This window comes from Theobroma cacao, chromosome 2 (assembly GCF_053813885.1).
Source record: "Theobroma cacao isolate CCN51 chromosome 2, ASM5381388v1, whole genome shotgun sequence".
In the NCBI taxonomy this organism is placed as follows: domain Eukaryota; kingdom Viridiplantae; phylum Streptophyta; class Magnoliopsida; order Malvales; family Malvaceae; genus Theobroma; species Theobroma cacao.
In genome coordinates this window covers 36042878-36061739 of record NC_142640.1, presented here as the reverse complement: position 1 = coordinate 36061739, position 18862 = coordinate 36042878, and the positions used below count along the sequence as shown (strand labels likewise).

The 18862-nt window shown below is 34.3% G+C and overlaps 1 non-coding gene across 1 annotated transcript; it reads left to right on the top strand.

Annotated features, from left to right (window-relative positions):
- The first annotated feature begins 763 nt into the window (after positions 1–763).
- LOC148764206 (small nucleolar RNA R71) lies at positions 764–870 on the top strand. The gene has a single exon (XR_016024929.1). It is a non-coding gene; the product is annotated as a small nucleolar RNA R71 (small nucleolar RNA).
- The last annotated feature ends 17992 nt before the right edge of the window (positions 871–18862 follow it).

The following is an 18862-nucleotide window of genomic DNA, read 5'->3' as shown; positions in this document are numbered from 1 at the left end:
TCTTTAAATTGCACTTGACTACCATTTATCACTTTCCCACTTTTGAGTGTGATTGCATTGCAATACCCCTTACCTTCCTTTCTTGTATCAGGTTGAATGTCACTAGGTAAAGTACCCTGAGGTTTATTATTGAAGCATTAGCTAACTGACCCAATTATGTCTCAAGATTTCTAACTGATGTTGCTTGACTTTAAATGATGGTTGCTTGACTTTGAATGATGGCATCATTCAAAGTTATATAGGCATCATTTTTTGCATGAATTGCATGAACATCTCTTCCATGGTTGGCTTTTTCTCTAGCATAGGAGATTTAGCTTGTGGTGGAAAACCTAGAGGAAAATTTGGCTTAAGAGCTGATGAAGATGCTTGGTTGTTGTTCCAAGAAAAATTAGAATGATTCCTCCACCTCGAAGTATAGTTGTTAGAGTATGGATTATTCTGCTACTTATTAAAATTTTCACCAAACTGTATAGGTTTAGCATTCATAAGACAACATGGACAACTAGTGTATCAATTTTCTTAGTGAAAGCAACCAAATGTGAAGTCAAGGCATTAATTGCATCAAGCTCATGAATACCAACAATTTCTCTAACCCAATCTCTCAGATGGCCATTAGTAATTGTTGGAAGCCATATCTTCTAACAAGTCATATGCCTCATCAATGGATTTACCCATAAGTGCTTCTCCTGCTACATCATCAATGATGTTTCTATTTGGTCCCAACAAACCATTATAGAAAGTTGGAACTTGTAGCCATTTAGGTAGCCCATGGTGAAGACATCTCCTTAACAAATCCTTATACCTTTCCCAAGCCTCATACAATCATTCAAAATTGAATTGTGTGAAAAAAGTGATGTCATTCTGCATCATAGCTATTTTAGCTAGTGGAAAAAACATAACCAAGAATTTCTAAGCCAAATAATCTCAAGTATTCATGGAACCAACTAGAAGCGAATTCAACCAACTCTTTGTCTTGTCTCTTAATAAAAATGAGAAAAACCCTTAATCTAATTGTATCATCAAACACACCATTGTTCTTAAATGTATCGTAAATCTCTAGGAAATTCACAATATGTGCATTAGAATCATCATTCGGCAATCTCCCAAACAAAACTGAAGTCTAAATCATTTGAATGATTTTTGGCTTAATCGCAAAGTTGTTGGCTTAGATGGTGTGTCTACAAATATTAGAATGAAAGCCTTGAACAAGAGGTATAACATACTCTCACAAGGACTTGTTCTCTTTTTGTTGATCAACCATTGTTTCGATGTGAGAAGAAGCTCATAAATTTTCTCTCTTGAGTTTTTAAAAAGTCTTTTCAATTTTCGGATCAAAAGGAATAATTTCCAAATTTCTAACTCTTCGCAAACAACGACCAACAGCACCTAAAAACAAAGAAAAAAGAAAATCTGAAATAAGACTAAAGTTGCTTGGTATTAATATTAACAAAAGAATTAATATCAAATCCTGTCAATGGCACCAAAAACTTGTTTGTCAGATAAACCACGCAAGTACACGTATCATAAATAAGTAATATAATAGAAAAGTAGAGTGTCGATCCCGCAGGAAATTGTTTAATTGTATACTAAAAACTAAAATTGACAAAACTTAATCTTATCTAGACAATATAATTAAATTGATTAAATAAAATTAAACTAAAATTAAAATTTGACAAAACTAATCTAAAAACTATTTAGCAAACTTTTTATGAAAATTAATTAATTAAAAGCCTAAGGTTTACAATATCTCTCAACATTCATCTAAATTTTATCTATCTGTCTTGACTTACTTTTAATGGACTAAGTTGCTAATCTGAATATCCTAAATATCCCTCCCAATCAAATTACTATATGTTTATGTAATTTAAATTAAAGAAAGACTCGTTAAGTTCAGACTCTAATCTTGACTACATATGACACATAGGTATATGTTTATCCTCTATGCTAATCAAATCAATCATCCCATGTAATTGATAATGAACATATGTTATTCCATTCATGGTCTACACTAAACTCCCTTTGTATAGTTGCATTTAGATTTTCGAATCAATCAAAATGGTGATCAGGTGTTACGACCCAAATTCGAGGAGCCGTGATCGATACACACGAGGTGGCAAGCAAGCCTGTAAGACTCGAGGAAGCCATCATATTTAAGTCCTAGTAAACACATATATCATAATCATAAGGCCTTATAGCCAACATCATTTCATTAAACTTAAAATCTTTTAGCATTCAACATTAGCCCCTCAGCTCATAATAATGTTCAGGACTTAAACATAACATACGCATAGCTATACATTCTCTAATTCACTAAGTCATTAAACATCTCATTACACAACATAAGGCAACTTTGTGCCATCATATTTCCTTTATGGCATACTTTATATACATAGTAGAAGCGTACATAAACCATGACTCAGACTATGATGTAGTGGAGTGTTCATTAGTGGGAAAACATACTAGCTGTCCAAATCGCATGTTTGTCTAAATGGCAACACTAGCCACCAATCCTTTATGTCTATTCATTTGCACAATACAATTGAAATGGGTGAGTCACACTAGTACTCAGTGAGTGGGTATCAAGCCCAACTCTACAATATGTTTATTATGCCATTCTTATATAAGAATGCATGTTTGCTTACTTGGGTACCTCGAAAATCATTAAAGGACGGCAATGTACCAAATGGTACAATTAAGTTGAATTAAGCCTCGAACTAGTCCAAATAGAGATTTAAGATGAAATTGAGAAATTTAAAACCCCAGAATGACTTAAAATGGTGATTCGGAGTTGGAGGACCGATTTGGAGTCAAATAGGAATTTTCATAACGTAGAGGCAAAATGGTCATTTTGCCACCTGAGGTTAAAATTGGAATGTTGGAAGAAGTTTTTGACCAAGATTGACCATTTAGAACATAATTTGAGTTTGAGAGGTGAAATATTTTAATTCTGATATTTTTTCGAGGATAAGGGCAAAATAGTCATTTTGCCACCCCAGGGACAAAATTGTAATTTTACACCACCCAACACTTGTCATGCCCATGGATTTCAGCCATTAGCATTTTATATCGTGGATAATTGAAGCATTTTATGTGGTGGTGGAAGAAAGCTTGATTATTAAGTTTTTAAATATGGACCAATAACATGGTGACAAGTGTCAAGCTTGGATTATTTTATTATTTGGCTTTAAAAATCAGCCCATAACCTTCCCAGCTCATTTCTCTTGGTCGGTCAAAGGAAGAAAAGGGAAGAAAAGAAGAAGAACAAAAACCTAGCTAAGAAATTCAAGAGAAATTCACAAAATTTCAAAGAATCAAGTGACAAAATGTGTAAAGCCTGACCTTATAAAATACTTGTCATAACATATATGTGATGGACAACATGTTTGCATGCTAAGAGAGTTCCGAAAAATTTACAAAAGTTGGTATTGTACCTAGAGGTACAACAAAGTTGATTTAAGCCTCGAAGTAGATCAAATAGAGATTTTAGGGTGAAATTGAAAATTTTACAGTTCATGAATGATTTAAAATGGTGATTTGGAGTTCGAGGATCAATTTGGAGTCAAACTGAAAATTTCACTATCTAGGGGTAAAATGGTAATTTTGCCACTCGAGGATAAAATGGGAATTTTTTTGAAAGCTTTTAATCACATTTGACTTATTGGAGTATGATTTGAGGTTGAGAAGTGAAAAATTATAATCTCGATATTTTTCGGAGCATAGGGGTAAAATGGTAATTTTGCCACCCTAATGGCAAAATTGTAATTTTACACCACCAACACTTGTCATGCTCATAGAATTCATCCATTGACTTTTTATGTTATGGATAAGTGAGAAAATATATGTGATGGAGATAAAAAGTTTAAATATTTAAAGTTTTAAAAATGGATCAATGAAAACATGCCATGTGTCAAGCGTAGAATATTTTATTATTTCCTTTAAAAATCAGCCTATAAATCTCTCACTTCTCTCCAAAAATTTGGCCAAGCAACGAAAAGAGGAAAACAAAGAAAGAACAAACCCTAGGTGAAGAATTTCAAGAGAAAAAATGTGAAAATTCAAGGAAACAAGTTACAAAAGGTAAAATTTCTTGATTTTGACTTGTGATCTACCTTTCCCATGCATTTCTCCTCATTTTTCAAGGTTAAATTACATGTTTTCATGATGAATTCATGGCTGGTCGGAATGGGTATGGAGAGAGAATGATGTTGGATTGATTTGATTTTAAGTTATGTTAGTGTTTTTAGTTAGTTTACCATGTCTAGAAACATAACAACATGAAAAGAATTCATTTTCCCCATCACCCATCAATGGCCGAACCTACCTTGTTTTGAGTAAGGATGAATTTGATTTTATTTTAAGAGAATTGGTTAGAAAATGATGAATTATGGTGTGAAAAAATAGTAGGAAAAATCACTGTGTTAATGCACCATTATTGACCGAAAATTTCCAAGAAGAAAAAGTGAAGATAGTTTTACCAAATTTTAGGTTATTTGACTTGTGTTTGGTGAATTAAGATATTGGAAAAGAAATGGAGTAATTTGGAGCTAAATTGGATGCGTTGGCCAATTAATCGGGTGATAAGACGAATTAGGCCGATACCAAATTTAGATAGTTACTAGTGCATTTTGCATTCCATATCACGCATTAGTAGTCTAAATTAGTCTAATTTCGATTTAGTACCAATGTAGTAAGTTTCTCGATTTTGGTACTGTGTCAAGGTGGTGAGTTCTCCGATAAAGGCAAGGGAATTACATCCGAGGACCAGTAGTTTGAGTACTTCGAAAATCTGCACTCTAGACATTGTGAGTAAACTTACTATCATTTTAATTATCTAGGGTGGTTTTGAAATGATTTCGTGAATTCTATGGAAAAAGGGATTTAAAAAGGTAAATTTTCATGTTTTATGAATAAATGTGTTTCAATGAAATTAATTTATAAATTGTTTTGAAATTAATAATGATGTTGAAAAATAGAGTACACAGAGACTGTTAATTGTTGCAATTCGATTGTTTAAATTGATTAGCTTATGATAAATCGGGCATGATTGGTTGGTTGGCAGTTGTATTGAAATATGGATTATTTGTTTGCCTTGAAAGGCTGTGAATAAAATAATTGCCATGTCATGCTATTGTAAATTTTATTGAATTGGTGGATTATATATTAATTCATCACTGCAATAGGGGGTTTCTGTGGACCAGCCTTTTAGAGGGGCACAGTAAACCCCATTATATTCTTATCTCGAACGAAGAGGTGCGTAGGGTATCTCCTGGGGTAAAGCTTAGGGTTCACTTCATGCCAAACCACCACGTGAGGGGGAACTCAGCCAACGCCAAGGAACGACTATGTTTTCAAAATAAAAACATGATTTATGTGAAATGTGAATTTTTAACAGCCTTGGCGGTCTTGGTAGGATACCTTGGCCAAGGTGTCCCCTAGAATGGATTTATGGCACAAGCCTAGTTTTATGAGATTCATAAGCCTATTTACGTATTTTGAATGAAATGTGTTCTAATGCTATGACCCAGTTTACGATGATTTACTTGATCGTCTCCATGTACTCAACTCTAGATGTTTATGATGATGTCTGTTCACTCACTGGGATTTTATAGTCTCACCACCCTCTTTCCATCCGTTTCAAGCTCAGAATAGGCTATAGATAGCTAATCTCATCAAGGACTATCATTGGATTTGCATCCTCCAAACTGTAGGTTCATAGTCCTCTTTACTTTTCTTTATTCGGGGGCCCACTTGTTATTGTAAATTAAATCTCATACTCTAGTTATCTGTACTACTGCATGTAGGAATTTATTTTGCGTTTACGCTATAAAAATTATTTACACAGTGTCTTAAAAATATTGTTTTATAAGAAAATAGAATAGTTTACTTAATATTTCTTTTCTTTTCTTATTATATCCAAATAATCGCAATTTCATTTTAAATGAAGATTTTAGACTTTAAAACACATTTTTGATTATGAATTATTTGTTTTGTACTTGTATGTTACATTTTAGCTGGTTTCGAAATTTTTGAAAAAAATGACCAAAATACCCCTATGAGACAAAAATTATTATTTTATTTGTTTTAAGCTGGAAACAGCTTAAAATCTTTTAGAACACGATATTCGGCAACGGTTACTCACAGGGGAAATGAGAAACTAATATTAAGCCTTACAAGGTTTCGGTTAGCACTTCAGGTAATGAGTGTCTATCGGGACACCACGACAGTTGTCACGGGCTTGAAGGGAGTACCGGGTAGTGACAAAAGGTAAGATTTTTCAATTCTAACTTGTGATCTACCTTTCCTATGCATTATTTTTCATTTTCCATGGTTGAGAATCAAGTTTGCATGAGGATACCCTTGCTGGCCGGACATGGGGGGAGGAGTTTTGAACTTGGATTTGGTTAGATTTCAATATATTCTAGTGCTTTTAGTTAGTTAGTGATGCGTAGCATGAACAACAAACAAGAAAAATTCATTTTCTTCCATCACCCTCCATTGGCCGAATCTTCCCTATGGTGTGTTGATGGTGGACTTGATTTTATTTCAAGTGATTTGGTTAGGAATTAATGATTTATGGTGTAAAAATCAAGTGGGAAAAACCATAGTGTTCATGCACCCACCATGGCCGAAATTCCCAAGAAGAAATGTGAAGATTATCTTGCTAAATTTTATGTTACTTGACTTGAGTTTAATGATTTGGAGTATTAGGAGAGAAATGGAATTGTTTGGAGTTGAATTGAATGTATTGGCCAATTAATTTGATGATATATCGAATTAGGCCAATACCATTTTATTTAGATACACAATTGAACTTATATTGAACGTCGTATTTAGATGGTTACCCGAGCATTTCACATCCCATTTCATGCATTAGTATAGCCTGAATTGGTTTTATAACAATTTAGCACAAATGTAGTAAATGGCTTATTGTGCATTATGTCTAGGTGGTGAGCATTCTGGCAAAAGTAAAGAGATAGTACCCGAGGATCAAGAATCGGAGCACTCGAAACTCGATTCCCATTACAGTGAGTAACCTTATTATCGTCTTAATTATCTAAAGTATGTTTTTATCCGATTTTGTAATTTTATGAAAAATGAGTTTAAATGAAATGATTTTATAAATTGTTTTGAAATTTAATGATGACTTGAAAATGGAGTAATTGGAGACTACTTGCTGTATTGTAAATTATGTTTTGAATTGAATGGCTTATGATAATGTGGGCATGAATGGCTAGATGGGTATTTGTGTTGAAAATGTATAAACTGTTGTTTGCCTTTATAGGCTGGATAATGATAAAAATTGCCATGTCATGCTATTGAATTTTTAATGAATTGGTGGGTTATAGATTGGTCACTGTAATGGCAAGTTCTATGGACCAGCCTTTTTGAGGGGCACAAAATTCGGGTATATTCTTACCTCAGTTTGGGAGGCGCGTAGGGTAACTCCTAAGGTGAAACTTTAGAGTTCACTTCACGCCAAACCGCCACGTGAGGGTGAACTCAGCCAACGCTAAAGAACGGCTATGTTTTCAAAATAAAAACATGATTTATGCGTACATGACTTTTTAACAACCTTGGCAGATTCGGTTGGGATAGCCCCACGCCAAGGTATCCCTGACAACCAAGTATGAGAATGATTTTGGCACGAGCCAAGCTTTTCAGGAAATCGTAAGCCTCGCTGTTTATTTTGGATGAAATGTAACTGGTTTAGATGATTTGAAATGTGTTTTGAAGTTATGAACCATCTTAAGATGATCTATTTTATCTGTCTCAATTTACTTAGCTTTAGATATTTTAGATGATATTTGTTTACTCACTGGGATTATAAATCTCATCACCCTCCTTTCCACCCATTTCAGGCTCAGGATAGTTGGTAGATAGCTCATTTCGTTCAAGGCTAAAGTTGGACTTGCATCCTTAAAAATTGTAGGTTCACAGCCTTCATTGCTTTTAGTCATTCAGGGGCCCACATGTCATTGTTAAATATTTTGAATACCTGGCTGCGTGTGCTACTGTATGTAGGAATTTATTTTGCTTCTATGATGTAAAAATTATTTACGTAGCGTTCTATAAAAATTATTTTATGAAAAATTAGAATATTTTATTCATTATTTTTATTTTATTCCATTAGCTATAATTTCATTTTAAATAAATGTTTTAGATATCTAAACTTATTTTCGGTTATGAAATGTGTAAATTTCTCTCATATACTACATTTTAGCTGGTTTCAAAATTTTTAGAAAAAATGACCAAAATACCCTTGTGTAGTTGAAACTTCTCTTTGACTGTTTTTGAATTGAAATTGGTTCATATCACTTTAAAACATAATTTTGGTAACTAATACTCACAGGGGAAGCAAGAAAATTGATGTTAAGCCTTTCGAGGTTTCGATTGACATTTCGGGTAATGAATGTCTATCGGGACATCGCTACGATTGTCATGGGCTCGATGAGAGTTCCAGGTCATGACAGTGGGAGCATAAAACAATTGTAAATGTGTAAGGATAATTGCTACACATGTCCTCCAATCATGCATACATATCATATATCTCATGCAAGTACATAATGGGACAGGTCAGACATCACCTATCAATCATAGTTAATTATAATTATGGCAGCCATGCTACGTGTCATGAGCCAACCTTGTATTAAACCATTGTGAGGTAGAGTTATCTGTGAGATTGAGTCTTTTGTACTTGTAAGGGAAATGTCCCTCTTTCAAACAATGTAACGGCTTGTGGTGACACCTTTAAAAATACTTGTTAGGTCTTTAAGGGGGAAAACCCTCTAGGAAAGGAATGTCCTCATTTCAAGCATTGTAATAGCTACTAGTAGAATACTTGTAAAATCTCATAAACTCTTTATAGGGGTGAGTAGTCGGCAGATTGTTGGGCGGCCTCACTGGTGAAGTTATGTTTGTAGTGAATCATTTAGGGCCGCCCCTATGGCCCGATGATGACGTGTTTTAGTCCCTTTGTAATTAATTTCATATTAATAAAATATTTTTTCTTTTTATGACTGAGTGGTTGCATATATGGCATTCGATATGCCTTTTGATTTTGATGCAAGTTCTTTTAGTTTGATTTGTTGTTATTATTAATGTTGGAATAGATACAATCGAGTATTAGCTAACTTGCATGGAAGGGTCCACTCAAGTGCCGCACAGACTATCGTATACTTAGGCGAATGAGCGTAGTTCATGACACTATGTTGTGTATCTGTGTCTATTAACATACTAAGGTGGTATAACCATTCTCACCTTACTCATTCAGCATCATTACCAACATAATCGTTCATTAATATAATCCACCGTATGAATGGGCCCACCATATGGCTGTCCATATACATGATTCAACATACATACCTAATAGCTGTAACACCCTGTACTTTGATATGTCGACTAATAGAACTTATCATATATCAATTTAGGTTAATTAGAGTGTTTAAGAGTGATGAAGGGTGGAGGGAATATTCTATAGTAAAATATTCCACACTCGAAGTAATAATAATTAAATAATAATAATATTTTTTTATTTATTAAGGATGAATTAACGATATAAAAAGTGATTCGAAAGTGAACCAAGGCATAATAAGACATTCTGGGTGCCAAGAAAAAAATTGAAAAATTTTGGAATAAAATAATATTAAAATATTAAATATTTTGTTCAGTGTCGAAATTTTCCATGAAGAAGGGGTATATGGTTAATCTAAATGGGGGAGAAGAAGAACGAGGAAATTTTGGAGAAAAATGACATTAATGGGGCTCGCGTGTCTTTATTAAATAAAACTAGTGCAGGTAAGTCAATATTTAAATATTACAGTGATACCGCGTTGAAGTATAAACTTGATATTTTATTGATACAAGTGTTAGGAAGAAAATGGAAAGAAATTGGAATTAAAAGATTGTTGGAGGATACAATTAAAATGGGTGAAAACCTTGGAGGGTAAAATGGTAATTTTGCCATTAGTTTGGTCAAAGCTTCCAAAGGAAGCTTTGACTCTTCATTCTTATCCCATGGTTGGTTCTTATCTCCAGCCAAAAGATATTTTCTTCCTCACCTTCATGCTCCCACACCATTTTCAAGCTTCCATGCCATTTTCACCTTGCCACCATGCATTTGAAAAGAAAAATGGCTTTGTCTTGCAAGGAAAATCGTACTTTTGGAAAGAAAATAGATGAGATCAGTTGCAAGGAAGGAGAAAGGAAAGAAAGAAAAAGAGATAAAGGAAGATAAAGCTTGGTTTTGGTGATTCAAGAAAGAAAAGGTAAGGATTCTTGTTTTTAGCTTGAGTAATCTTTGAAAATGAGTTGGTAATTGTGTAAGTATTTTTGTGGCAGCTATGGTGGCCATGGGTGTGACGAAATTGTGAATTTTGTTGGGTGAAATCCAAGCTAAAACCAAATGGTAAGCTTAATTCTACAATTTGAAGTCTATGATTAGTTTAATATTGTGAGTGATTGTGTGCAATATGTAGTGTTATGGTGATGCCATGGGTATGGTTGGAAAGCAATTATTAATTGGAAGCTTGGAACAAAAATGGATTTTGTGGACATGTGTTGTTAGGAAAGGCTTAAAAGGTTATGGATGCTGGTGCGTATGAATGAATATTGATGTTATGCTTGGTGGCAACATGTAAATGAGAATGGTAGTACATGTAGACTTAGAAAATGTTTGATGGAAGTGAAATTTTAGTTGCTGCCATATGCTAAGTTATTGTTGTGGAAATGATGGTTGAACTTGATAAATATCCTTAGAAAGGATTAATATATGTATTAGAGTCATAAATAAGTTACCGATAATTAAAATTTAAAGAATTACGCAAGCAAAGGATAAAGGCAACTTTAGTGAAAATGTGTTAAGATGTACATGAATATGCAAAGTTAAGTGAGGAAAAGTTGTGATTCTAGCATAGTATGAGTTATCAACATGATAGTAATGTTTGAATAAGAAGAAAAATGGGAATGATAAACACTAAGATTATTGAATTTGGATTGTTGCTAGGAAGTATATAAGTAGAAAAGTTTGTCGTGGTGGCGTGTCGGGTGAAGTAACAAGTGACTGGCAAGTAGAAATAGCGAGATACACACTCGAACCAATAACAATGAAGCGTCTCGCTATTGTAAGGTGAGTAAGGGGTGCCTATTTCAAAAATTGCCATAGCTATATAATGTTATATGTTTTGTAAACATTGTCGTATTTCATTAAATGTATTTGTGAAAAGCATGAGCTGTTAGCTTCGATAGGCGATCTCTAAATGGATTTATAATGATTTATACATTGTTATTGTGGAAAGCATGAGCTGGTAGAACTCGTAGAAAATTGTGGATGCAAGTTGTTTTAGAAATTATTTTGGATATATCTATAGATGAGCTATATACATAAAGTGTTTTAAGAGAATACACCATGCCTTTTTATGTGAAAAGTAATTTGAAAGGTTATTGAACCTAGTTTTCAAATGGTTTTAGGCAAAAGACTTGGAAACCTCGATTTGATTTTTGAAAATGGTTTTGATAAACCAAGTGCGTCGAGAGTAGGCCGACTATCACTTCGGTTAACTGCGACCTTCGTGCACGAGTGAGATCTAGCTAGAGAACCTTTAGGTCATTGACGGGCAATTAGGCTTGGTGGGGGCCACAACCTGTGATAAGTATACGTGGCTAAACCATAAATGATCTGGTAGAGTGAGACTCTCGGATGTGGGCGGTAGTGACCGCTTGATTCTTCAATGTCGGCCAACATCATGAGATTGCCGTGGCTATGGGAATCCTGTGGAGTAAGACTCCCGAATTACTTCATTCCTTATCAAACTTCTCGACATTCATTCAATCATCCTATCCTCATACAACATTGTGTAGTTCATAACATCATTAACACGCCATACTCATTCCTGTACATATACTCAGTGTTAGTGAAGATTAATGGCTTCAATTATTTCCACATACTTCATGTTTACCTTGCATTTAGGAAATTTCAATCTTCTTAATCCTATTAGTCCATCTCATATGGCTTAATCGCACTATAGATTACATTCCCTTAACTATTTCCCCAAAATTCCTTAGGTTACCATAAATCGACTTTTGATAAGATTCTTGATCGTTACATTACCTATACACTCATCAAATATATTGAGTTCAAATCTTGAACCATTAAAACCATTCTTCATTTTAGTTGGGTACATCACTAACTCCACACACACGTATACACACACATTCAAATGTCCATATTCCTCATTAAGTATACGGGTCTCTGTTTTCAAATACCTTCAGACTAATTTCTCTTTGTTCATTCCCATCCATAACCAAGATTCAATAGAATAATCTTCATAATTCATACAAATTCTCATCATGCCTTTGCATAGTTCCACATCATTTACATACTTATACTCTCTTCTTATCATTTCCAATTATATGCTTAAGTTTCCTTATACTATATATCATTGCATCATAATGCCATCTTTACTGAATTATAATCTATTATGCGTGTATGCTTTATAATCCCATTGATGCCTCAAAGATTTATCTTAACTTGATCATTGCATCTTATGCAATACCACAATTCCTAAGAGTCATCCTTATTCCTTGATTATCTTTCATGCCTCTTACATATATTGTATCCTTATTGCATTCCGATAGTGATTTGTCACTTAAGACTCAGACTCATTTGAATCATGTATGCCTCAAGCATTTTTGAATTCCAATTTTCCATAATATATTAGGAAAGTTTCATTATCTGACTTCATTATCAAGGTCAACTTCAATCATCCTTTGTTCCACACATTCATATGAACATAACATCATTCTCCTTTAGCCAATTTATAAATTGCACTTGAAATTGCAAAACTTGAAACTAGATTCTCCTCAAGTACCTTTCAATGTCAATACAAATATCACTCTCAGCTTATGGCTTCCTTTTTTTATGATCATATAGCTTAATGTTTACTTTCACAAGATCCATTGCAGAACTTATCTTGAGTATTTCCTTAGGGATATCTATCTTAAACTTATGTCTCCCAACATGTGATCACTTAACCCGTAACTTAGCCATTTACGTGGCATCCCCTTCGAGGCCCACTCCAAGGTATTGTTATGTCTGGATCCCCATCACTTGACTTACTCAGAATCCGGCACCTAAGGGAGACACGATAAGCCTTGCAGGACCTTCTCGCCAAGTTTCGAACCCCAGACCTTTTGCTCCCCCCCCGAAGGGAATGCCTTTAACCATTTCAGCTTTAACTCATTCTTATCGATACCTTCCAAAACCTTAAAACTCCAATTAACAAAACTTAGAATCAAGTTCAATGACTTTAGGTCAACTCGTAAGTTCAACTTCACAGCTGTCTCATTTTATTCATGCGTCCTAGACATGAAGTGTTCTTAGCACCGCGACACGGTGGCTGTTGGAGTTTACTTAATCAATGTTATTCATCTATATTTAAGGTTACTACACTAATCATTCTCAACCGTTTGGTTTCCTTCCAAACTTACGTCACAATTTCCATAACCATTTATATCCTCTTGTGCTTATCACATATAATAGGTAAAGTCGATATTTTCAAATTCATCTCATCCTATAACACTTGTCAACAATCAATAAATCCCACTTTAGAATACTCTTTCCATATTGTATAGTAACTTTACCATATAGTATCACGGCACCATGTTCCTCCATTCTACTATCATGCATACTCCACATAAATTAATTAAAAGATTTACGTACCTTAACTAATGCTAATTCCATTTAATCGTATCTTAAATACTCCAAACTTGTAAATTACAACTCCAAGTGTATGTCCATATATTGATAATCTTTATATATTTCATGATCATGAAAACTACAACTTACAAACTAGCTTTCTATCATATGCACACTATTAGAACATTAATTTCAACATGTTTAATTCTCCTTTGGTGGTATGTTAAGATCATTCCTGGATACATTTCCATATTAACATTGATATGCCTTTACCATAGCATTTAGTGCAAATTTGATGAAGGAATTGTCTCCAAATAACTCCTAAATACATAATTATCAAATTGTATACCACTAAATGTTAAGATCTTGACTTTATTCATCAATAACCAATCACATTTATTAAGTGAATAATTTACTTAGTTATTACACCTTGCCTTTGTGATCATAAGATCAAAGTTATCCTAAACTTAGGATGCAGAAGTTCTTTCTCTTAGAGTATATCCAAACATCAACATTTTCTAAATTCCTGACTCTGGGGAGATCACCTTCAAGACTGATCATTTGTATCATAGGCCACACTTTGAACCGAATAAACTTTTAAATTGATCTTTCAAGTAATTCGTATATCAGTCTCAATTATAGAACTTCATATGGCACTTAGACTAGATTCAACATTTCCAAGTCATTTAACCTCAAGCTGCCAATTCCATATCTAGTCCTTTAATCCCTTGGCTCCCCCTACTATGCATAGCAAAGTTCAAGCTCATCCTTAGAGCAGATTTGTTGACTAACTTCTTACTTCATGACCACACATCAATTATAGTAATCATTGATACTCACTCTCGAGTTAATTCACATGCTTATATCCATGAACTATAATAGATCCAATCAATTCTTGAAATCTCATAATCACTTAATTGAAATCAACGCCAGTTCCCTCTAAGCTACTGTACCTATTCAACACATATTCACATATAAAATATTTCAAAATCCCAACACCACTTTTATATGGGCATAACAAGCTCAATTAACATAGTGTTCTTATCTTCATGCGCATAAGTGTGGGTTTACTCTTACCTCAATGCTTAATTTATACACTCCAAGTGAATTACAACCATCACTATTCATTTTAATCAAAGTGCGCCCCTTATTACCATTATCACACATGCTCTTTTATATTAACCCTAATACAATCCATAGTCCCCAAATTTTTTTCCAATTGACAAACATGAGTTCAATTATAACTCCACCAAATGAATAAATTATCACAGCTTATTAGTCCAACTCCAAATTTCTCCATCCTTAATCGAAGGGATATATCATTTCATTAATCTTTCATTAGGAGCATTCGTTTTAAGATCTCTCTAACACTGGCTCGTGTCAAGGGTAGCATCTTAAACCCGAACAACGGCCTTACTTATGACCTTTGCATGACATTAACAAGGAAGTGGATTACTGGGAATAGGAGTTCATATAGCTCCCTGTCTTTGACTTATGCTCCCATAAGATCTATAAGAAAAAACAGAACGAGTCTAAATAACTCCAAATTCTATATACAGATGCATGTATTCTATTCTATCAAACCTAATTTAACTTAACTTAACTTGGGCCACATTGACACTGTAGTTTTTAAAATAACTTTAAAACAACTTTAAACCCAAAAGCTCTAATCTTTAAAACCAAAAGCTCTGATACCACTCTAATTGTCATGACCCGGTACTCCCCTCAAGCCCGTGACAACCGTCCCGACGTCTTGATAGACATTCACTGGCCAAAATGCCAACCGGAACCTCACAAGGCTTTAATATCAATTTTCGCACCTCCCCTGTGAGCAACAGTTGTTAAGTATCATGTTTTGAGATATTATAAACTATTTCCAAATCAAAACAATAGAAAAATAATTTTTTTCTCACAGGGGCATTTTGGTCATTTTTTCTCAAAAATCTCGAAACTAGCTAAAAATGTAGTATGCGGGTGGAAAACACATATTTCATAATCAAAAATAAGTTTAGATGTCTAAAACATTCATTTAAAGTGAAACTATACCTATTTGAATATAATAAAAATATGCAATAAAATATTTTATTTTCTTATAAAACAATATTTATAGAGTTACCGGTAAATAATTTCTGTAGTGTAAAAGCTAAATAAATTCATACATACTGTAACACAGATAACCAAAGTATAAACTTTAATTTACATTGACACGTGGGCCCACGAAATACCAAAAGTATCAAAAGCGGTAAACCTACAATTTTTGAGGATGCAAGTCCAACTGTAGCCCTCAACAAAGTGAGCTATCTACCGACTATCCTAAGCTTGAAAGGGGTGGAAAGGAGGGTGGTGAGATTATATAATCCTAGTGAGTAAACAAATACCATCTAAACTATCCAAAACTGAGTAAATGGAGACAGATAAAATAGTTTAACATACTGTAATTCATCACCTTTCAACTCATTTCAACCAAATAAAATCAATTCATATAAATCAAGTGATCAACATGGCTTATGTGATACCCCAACTTCTATAGGCTTATAACTAAGTATAGATGTAATAATATGGGCTAAGGGTAGTTTCGTCATTTTCTCTAATAAGCTTCTAGAAGAAAGTTTTATGATATTTTAAGGCCTAAATAGGCATAGAACAATATAAATGATGTGTGCTGATGAAAACACGAAGAAAACTAGAAGTTTCAATAATTTTCATAACTTGGGCAAAATGGTCATTTTTCACCTCGGGTTAAAATTTTAAGTTTTTATGAACCCAAGCATGTTTAGACCATTATGGATATTGTCCCAGTGTTAAAAGAGCAAAAGGATTGCATAAAAGATTGGAGGAGAGTAAGTTAGTTGGTGGAGGGGCATTTTCATAATTTTAAAGGAAAGGATAAGACTACCTATAAATACCTTGAATTTCCAGTAGCTTCTTGAATTTTCCAGCAACTGGTCTTCTTCTTCCCTTCTCCTTTCTCACTTTTCTTCAAACTCCATGGAAGCTTGACTTTCAAACTTCCACAACTTTCTCTCTCTAGCTCTAATTTTCATGCTTTTGGTGCACCCTTCCATAAACCCTTGTGCTATTTCATCTTCTCACTTCAAAAACCTTGACATATCTTGTTTTCATACTTTCTCTCACTAGTTGGGCATTCTAGAGAGAGAAAGAGAGAATCACTCCATTGATTTGGAAGCTATTGGAAGATAATCCAACTACAAAGGAACCCTAGGGTGAGTGATGCACCAAGTTTGATTTTAGCTGCAGAAAATGGCTAGTAATTGTGATTTATGAGCTGTTTTATTGTTTAGTATGTTCATTAATTTTTAGTGATTAAGATAGTGAACATAGATAGCCATTTAAAGTGGCAATTGAAAACTAGCTAAGAGATAGCTTTTAGAGTTCATAGTGTGCAAATTAATCTATTGTTTATGTTAATGTGATCCTAGGTTTTTAAGGAAGCACCATCATTCCAATTGGATCATTAGGGGAATTTGAGTCAACTAAAGGTTCTACAATCAATTGGTGAGTGGACTACCTTCAAAACTGATTTTGGGAATATGATGGATTTGACAAAGTGTTTGAATGATTTTATATAATTTATCATGAAAATGAATGCCTTGGGAACAAGCTTTTGAGAAAAGGCTTATGTTATGAAATGTGATTATTATGGATTTCTATGTGGCTGTATTATGTTGGTATACATATATGCTTGAGTATAATGTTGTGTAATTATATTGACTTGGTTATGTGCGAGTAGGGAGTGCGCATAAGCCGAGGATGATCGGGTTATGTGCGAGTAGGGAGTGCGCATAACCCGGTGATGACCCAGCCATGTGCGAGTAGGGAGTGCGCATGAGCTGGTGATGATGATGATGGGATGGTGTGATGTTGATGATGGGTATATATGTATATATATATATATATATATATATATATATATGTGTGTGTGTGTGTGTGTGTAAATATGTGTGTTATAGAAAATTGATGGATAATGGGTTATGGTTGTAATGCATGTGAAACTTGACATGTTAAACCTTGAGAAATTGTTATGTGTTTTCATGTTGGTTTGGACCTTTTGGTAGGGTGGTAATTCCTTTAGGAGAAAGGTAAATTTTGCATTGATGCCTTGTATTTCGCTGCAGTGAGAATGATTCTCGCTGCAGCAAGAAACTCTCGGATTTGGAGGGGTACACTGGCCGGAAACTCGCTGCAGCGAGGATGCATTTTCGCTGCAGCGAAAAACTTTTTGTTTTGGTCTCTTATCTTGTCCAATTGCTGCCCTATCTTTCACTTCTTTGCTACCATAGGGGAGCATGGACTTCCAACATTAAGGATTAAAAGAGTTAAGTTTAAAATAAGGAGGTTTAGTGAGAAAGCTTCGGCCAGTTGAGAAACCCTCGTTCGGTTAATAACTAAATTCCAACGTCGCTGTAATGAAAATTCATTCTCGCTGCAGCGAAGATTCGTTGTTGTATTTGACTTGCTTGTGCAATATTGAAGCTTTCATTCTCCAAATGATTCGCTATGTATGGGTTCATGATTTTCAAATGATTAATCACCTAAGGGCTCGATAAGGGGTTTTATTAGGAATGAACCAAATTTCATTGTTTTGAAACTAGTTCATCATGATTTTAAATTTTCCTTTGTTGTTGCTTGTTCCCTTCCTTGTTCACTCACTGGGTTTATACTCACCATTTCAAATTCATGTTTTCAGATCACGAGGCAGCCAGTAACTAGGACGAGGTATCCTTGTAGACTTGTGTCCATCTTTTGGTAGGTGTCTCGATAGTCAGTAGCTGTACATTAATCCGAGTCCATCCGCTGGAAGTCAAGTTTTCTTTTTGAGATGTATAGGCGAACCTAATGTACATTATTGGAATACATGTTGTAGACAATGTATGTATATAATAAATGAGAAATGCCAATACAAGTTGGCAATGTCTATTACTATTTTGATTTTAAGTTTTGAAAAATGACTTAGTAGTTTATGATGGAATGATGAACACGTCAGACTATTAGGCTTGCTTGGGCTTAGTGGACTACGTCCATTGGGCCCATGCGCCGATCATGGCCCAAAATTTGGGTCGTGACAGCTTATGAATTTCTTAAAACTTTGGCTCGTGCCAAAATCATTCTCATACTCAGTTACCAGGGATACCATGGCCGAGGGCTATC